Source organism: Phyllostomus hastatus, unplaced genomic scaffold (genome assembly GCF_019186645.2).
Source record: "Phyllostomus hastatus isolate PE091 unplaced genomic scaffold, TTU_PhHast_1.1 phas_contig_1540, whole genome shotgun sequence".
In the NCBI taxonomy this organism is placed as follows: Eukaryota; Metazoa; Chordata; class Mammalia; order Chiroptera; family Phyllostomidae; genus Phyllostomus; species Phyllostomus hastatus.
Window position 1 is genome coordinate 61,196 of NW_025333628.1, and position 6,842 is coordinate 68,037.

General features: G+C 49.6%; 1 pseudogene; it reads left to right on the plus strand.

The window, feature by feature from the left end:
* Positions 1-2,412: 2,412 nt before the first annotated feature.
* LOC123813608 lies at positions 2,413-6,568 on the plus strand (annotated as a pseudogene).
* Positions 6,569-6,842: the final 274 nt, after the last annotated feature.

The window sequence follows — 6,842 nt, forward strand, 5'->3', positions numbered from 1 at the left end:
TTTCTCTCCTGAGCTCTAAGGTGCCCTTGAGATTATCAGCCAGGGGAGCAGTGGTCATTGACAGCTTGTCTCAGGCTTATCCCCCATCCTGACTTTAAGGCCCCCCTTTTCCCCTGACTATCCAGTAAGCTGACAACAGCCTGGCCTTGGCTCACTTCTATGTCCCTGAACTTTACTTCCCAGTGAGCTGAAAGCAGCTCTGTCTAGACTCTCTCTTCTACCCTAAGTGGTTTCTTAGCATCACTGTCCCCAGCTTTAATAAACATACTTTCAAAATCCTTGGATTTCTGTTATGAAATCTTATCCAGAGGAAGTCAAGCATCCACATGCCACTCACCACAAACCACATACCACACACCACACACCACAGGCTGACCTGAGGCAGAACCACTCAGGCCCAGGCCTGTCTGGTGACCACAGCTGCTAAGGGACCCAGTGAAAGAGAGTCATCAAAGATCTAAGAGAAAACAACTTGTGTTCACCACACCTTCCCCCACCCCTGAACTTCTGTGATTCTCCATTCCTCTGTACCCCACAAGGATACCATATTGAGTGCCCAGTGGATTTATACTTGACCTTCTATGTAGATCCCATAGTGTTACTGCCTGAGACACATTAAGCAGTCCTCTGTCCATAGTTACCATCATTCTGTTGATTGGAGCATTTAGAGACATTCCATCCTTTTCCTCTTATAAAACCACAACACAAGAAACATCTCTGAATATATATTTTTGAAGTATGTGTAATTATATTCTTAGGACAAATTCCTAAAAAAAAGAATTTCTGTGTCAATATGTAAACACATTTAAGTTACTGAGACCTTTTACAAAAGCATCCTTCAGGAGTTTTGTCCCGGTTTTCAATCCCTTCAACCTTTATACAGAATGTGTTCTCTCCCCTCCAGGTGAAATGCCTATCATGTTCCTTCATCTTTGCCAAACAGATAGACGGTTGGACATTCGTGCTCTCACAGAACATCAGCATCAGACAAGGACATCCTGAGACCACGGAGACAGGAGACAAAACAACACCACGCTGCATGTTGTCTCAGCGCAGACAGAAAGGAGGCACCATGCAGCTCACACACTACCAAGCAGCTCCCGGGCCCGACAAACAGAAGGGAAGGCAATGTCTTTCATATCACCCCTCTCACCCTCGCTTCAGTCCTCTGCATCCCTAAGTATTTCCTGAGATGCCAATCACAGACTTGCCCACAAGTCCTCACAATGCCAATCTACAGAGGATCCTGCACCCACAGATCCTCCTGAGGTAGCCATCCAGAGCCGACTTCTAGGGCATGTCCTATCTTCCCCGGTCCCTCGAATCTGCCCATATCCCTGGGGGTGCAATCCCACTCCCAGGAGAGATACACACAGCAGGCTGTCTGCCCCAGGCACTCCTCCGGGTCTTTGGCGGAAGAACACTGACATACCTTACCTTCCTCTGACAACATTTTTATGCATCTTTGAGTTTGGTTATGGGCATGAGTTTGTATCTCCAGAGTGTGTGGTTCATGTAAGAAAGTTTTATGTTTTCCTTCATGGTTTTTCATCTTTTGGTCTTAGAGAATTTTTCATTCCACAATTGTAGAAACTTCATATATATTTTCATCTAGGGGAGAGGCATCCAAGGGTGAAGGGAAACAGAATTGCTTGAATTCTGGGGGGAAGAGGAGGAAGACAAATTGGTAAGGAATCTAAGTTGGAACTCCAACATTTACATCTTCCTCTTTACAACTTTTTAATTATGTGTGGGGCCTACAGGAATGTGATACATGTTGTGCTCGCACATATTTATTTCTTGAATTAATAAAGATGAGTGTGCCTGCTGATGTCTCCAGGTTCACAAAAACGACACCAAGGGTCCCAAAGCAATGTGCACAAGGACCAAGTCCAGTGAGGAGCATTTCTGATCATTTAAAAATTTAGGGCATTATATCACATTTTGGTTAATGTCTGCACACTGTACTTGTAAGCAGATATTAAGTAATCTTTCTTGAATATGCTGTATTTTGAGTGTAGTGTACATCTAAGACCCTCATAGACAAATGAAGACAGCAGAGTTGTACAGAAATTAATATAATATTGGTCATCAATAGTAAATGAAAAAATTTAAAAAAACTTTTTAAAAAAGAAGATAATTTTGTCTTGAATTCATTATACAAATGGATTGATTTCTTAACTACCTGTAATAAAAATAGAGAATAATAGAGAATGAAGAATAAATGCAGAATGGAGAATGAATGAAGAAAAACATAACTGCTATGATGACCAGGAAAGTGCACAAACACACTTCTGCTACATACATTCCTAAGTACCATGAGCCCAGGAAACTGACCTGTGAGAGCTGAGTCAACCGCTTCTTCATAGAACAGCAAGTTCACTTAAGAGAAGGAGAGACACAGAACCTGTGATGACTGAGGTGTGGTGAACTGGCGAACACTCTCTCAAATGAACATGAGCTTCTCCCTCAAGGAAAGTCAATGGGCAATTGACACCTGACAGCACTTGTTGTCTGGATGGAATGGAAGCTCTCAGGGGAAAACCAGGATTCTGGCAAACATGTGTCTCCCCACAGCAGCCAGACAGCTTCCCAGAGCTGACAACCATCTCCAGTGGGGTCTGTGGTAATGTTAACAAATGTGATTTTTGATGATGTGTCATTAAATGCATGAACACTGGGAGATCTCTATCACTTAGTGAAACAATGCATCACTTTAAATAATCCTGCATCAGTACAAGAGCCACTCAAGCAATGTACCAGAATAGGAAATACTCAATGTTGGTGTTTCAGGTTCCACTTTGCAAAGAGTTTTTCAGGAACTACCACTTGTGTAGCTTTAGGGTACAATCAAAGCTGAATATCCACACTTATCTAAAAAAGTAATTAAAAATGCTCCTCCTACATATTTCTCGGGCTGTATATTTCTTCACATATTGCCACCAAAATAACAGATTAAATGAAGGAGCAAATATGAAAATATATCACACTTGTAATGATACAGACAAGCACTGAGACTTGCAAAAAAGTAAAACTTAAGCAGATCCACTTTTCTCACTACCTCATTTATTTCGGGAATGGTTATTTTTTCATGAAAATAGTTTCTCTTAACATATCACTGAATATTACTCCCAATGAATTAATTTTTTCAAATTATTTTACTCCTTATATTGCTAAGCTATTGATAGCTATAACCCACATAAACGAAATTATTTTGGGGGGTCGTCCCTATTTTCTAAGACTGTATAAATGGTCTGACACCAAAATGTTTGGGAATCGTTTAATAGAACAGCACGTGGGCGGGGACTCAGGGAGACAGCAGCACAGAGCTCTCCGTGCAGGAGGAGGGTTGGGGCAGATTCCCGGGTCCCCAAGCCAGGCTCTCAGGGTCTCAGCCCTGAGGACCGAGTCTGGGGCGGGGACTCTCAGTGTTGGGGGTGTGCCCTTCTCCTCGGGGTTTCCCTTCTCCTTCTCACAGGTCCTTCTGCCTGGATACTCCTGACGTTCTGCTGTGATTCTGGTTTGTATGTCCCAACTCTGCACGATCCAGTCGGTGTCACCGTGGTTTCGAGTATGAAGTCCTCACGTAGTACCCGAGTTCTTTCTCCTTAGACGCTCGGGGTCTGGGTCATGGGGCCCCGACCTGTGCTTCTGCTGCTCTCCGGGGCACTGGCGCTTACCCAGACCTGGACCAGTGAGTGCGGGGTCGGGGGAAGGCCTCTGCGGGGCAAGGAGGGAAGGGGACCGGCAGGAGCTGAGAACCCAGGACAGCGCACCCCAAAACCCCAGACTCCAGACCCCCTCCCTCCACACCCACCGCACCCACCCCTCCTCTCAACCACCGAATCCTTTTCTGTTTCCTGGGCCACCTGCTGCTACCACCCCCGACAAGTACCGAGGACGCACGTCCTCCCCGTCCCCAGGCCCACACTCCCTGAGATATTTCACCACTTTCCTGTCCGGACTCAATACATTGTCACGTGGACGACACGCAGATTTTGTGGTTCGACAGCGACACCCCGCACCCGAGGGAGTGCAGTCCCGGGTGCGGTGGGCGGAGCAGCAGTGGGTGGAGCAGGAGGATCCAGACTTCTGGGAGGAGCTGACGAGGCCCTGCAAGCACTACGAACAGGCTGCCCGAGCAAAGCTGACCAACCTGCGCGCCCACTACAACCAGAGCCAGGAAGGTGAGCCATGTGTGCCCAGGTCTAGGCATTACCCCCATGCCCACGGACAGGCAAGAATCCCTTCGAATCTCCGGGATGCGCCCTGCTACCATCCCGGGAGGAGCCCAGGGGTTCCCAACCCATTCTTACTTCCACTCAGTTTACGTTTAAGCCTCGTGGGACGGGTCTCTGCTGCTCGCGTGGGGGGCACATCTGTCCTCCAGGGGGAACAAGTGGACTGGGCTACCTTTAGGGCGCGGTCAGGGTCTCACACCTTGCAGGAAATGACGGGCTGCGTTGTGGGGTCCTACCCACGCTTCCTCAGCGGGTACGGTCAGTACGCCTACGATGGCACCGAATCCTTCATCCTGAACTTGGACCTGCGATCTTCGACCGAGGCCAAAAAGACCATCCAGATCACCTTACGGCGCAATTTCCTGCAGGACGAATATATGGAGGAATGGGTCTTCCTGGAGGACACGTGCGTGTGCTGGCTTCACCTGTTCCTGGAGAAGGGGAAGGAGACGCTGCTCCGAGCAGGTACCAAAATGCAGGCCTCCCCTAGGAGGGGATCTGTGGGCTGGGAGGGCTTCCTACAAGGAGAGGAGGGAAATGGGGCAGTGTCACAATTCCCCTCAAGGTCCAGAGAGGGAAGGGTTCCCCAGGTTTCCTTGTTCTGTGACTCACCCACGGGCCCAGCTTTCTCTAAAGGACAGTAAGGGACCCAGCCTCTCCCTGAAACACCCCACAGCAGTTCCCTTATTAGGGGTGTCAAACTCATTTTCACCAGGGGCCACATCAGCCTCAACATTGCCTTCAAACAGCCAAAAATAATTTTAGGACTGTATAAATGCCACTACTCCGTAACTGTTAAGGAGTCGAAATTACATTCAGCCCTTCGAAGGCAACCACAAAGTTGATGTGGCCTCTAGTGAAAATGAGTTTGACACCCTTGCCTCACACCCTCCAGCACCTGGTGCTCCAAGCCACTCTCCCTAGTTCTCAGGCTGAGACGTTCTCTGGAAGCCTAACTCTGGCTTTTTCAGCCATTCAGCATCCACCTAAGTCTGTATCTCCTCTTAGAGTCCTGCATACCCTACCCTCGGCTCTCAACCTGATTCTAGAACTTTCCAAGAAATAGGAGATTATCCCCCATGTCTCTGTCCAGGCTGGTGTCTGGGTGGTGCACTCCCTTTCCCCACCCCCACTGTCCTGTCCACTCTCAGGATGGTCACATGAGCACTGCTGGAGTATCCCATGACCATGCAGAGTTCTCGAATTTTCTCACCCTCCCCTCAGACCCTCCAAAGACACATGTGACCCACCACCCCATCTCTGACCATGAGGTCACCTTGAGGTGCTGGGCCCTGGGCTTCTACCCTGCGGACATCACCCTGGCCTGGCAGCGTGAAGGGGAGGACCTGACCCAGGACATGGAGCTTGTGGACACCAGGCCTGCGGGGGACGGGACCTTCCAGAAGTGGGCAGCTGTGGTCATGCCCCCTGGAGAGGAGCAGAGATACACGTGCCATGTGCAGCACCAGGGGCTGCCTGAGCCCCTGACCCTGAGATGGGGTGAGGAGGGGGTGTGGGCACAGAGCCTCTCCTCAGGGTGTCCCTGAGCAGGCTCAGGACTCAGGCCTGAGGTTGACCTCTCACCTTCCCCTCACAGACCCCCCTCCCCAGACCACCATCACCATTGTGGGCATCGCTGCTGCCCTGGGTCTCCTTGGAGCTGTGGTCACTGGAGCTGTGCTGTGGAGGAGGAAGTGCTCAGGTGGGCAAGGGGCAGGAGCTGAGTTTCCTGTCCCCCTAGAGGTCAAGCCCAGGTGGAAGTGTGCTCTGCCTCCTTAATGGACATCATATCCCCACACAGGTGCTTGTCCATCTGGGGCCTATTTGCTAACACTGACTCTTTAATGAGGCCTGTGGGAAAGTCTGGGACACATTTATCACCTGATGGTTCTAGCGATAGGGACCAATTTCCAGCTGTCAGAGTCCAGAGGGGAAGGTCCCTGCTCAGGACAGTTGTCCCGAGTGGCGGTAGGTCCAGTCCCCACACATGTACTTTCCCTGTCATTCCTGATCCTAACGTGAGTGTTTAATTGCAGGTCTGGAACCTTCCCTGTGCTCCCGAGTATGGGTTTTTTTTTTTAGGGTCATGGGACCCAGCCTACCCACGACTTCTCACAGAAACTTTCCTTTCCACAGACAGGGGCAAGAAGAGCTACACTCAGGCTGACTGTAAGTCTGGTTGTTGGGGAGGTGACGTCTAGGAGCCTTGGGAGAGTGTGGGCTGGAGTCTGTGGAGGGGACTCCCCGACCCTGTAACTCTGCTGTTGTGTCTCCCCCAGGCAACGACAGTGCCCAGGGCTCTGATGTGTCTCTCACAGCTCCTGATGGTGAGACCCTCAGGGCAGAAAGTGGGGGGCATTGGGAACAGGGACACAACTGGATTTTGGGAATTCTCTTAGTGGGACATTCGGAGCATGTGGTGTCTGTGGGAGAATGTAACACTTCTGAGACTGACCTGAATTTGTTCACAATAACTTTCTTTCCAGAGTGACAGAGCTGCTTTCTCCAGGACTTGGTGCTAAAATAGTCACTGCAGCCTCCCCTTGGGACTCTAAGGTTCCCCGTCTGCTGTTTCTACACCCAACATCAGAACATCATTTA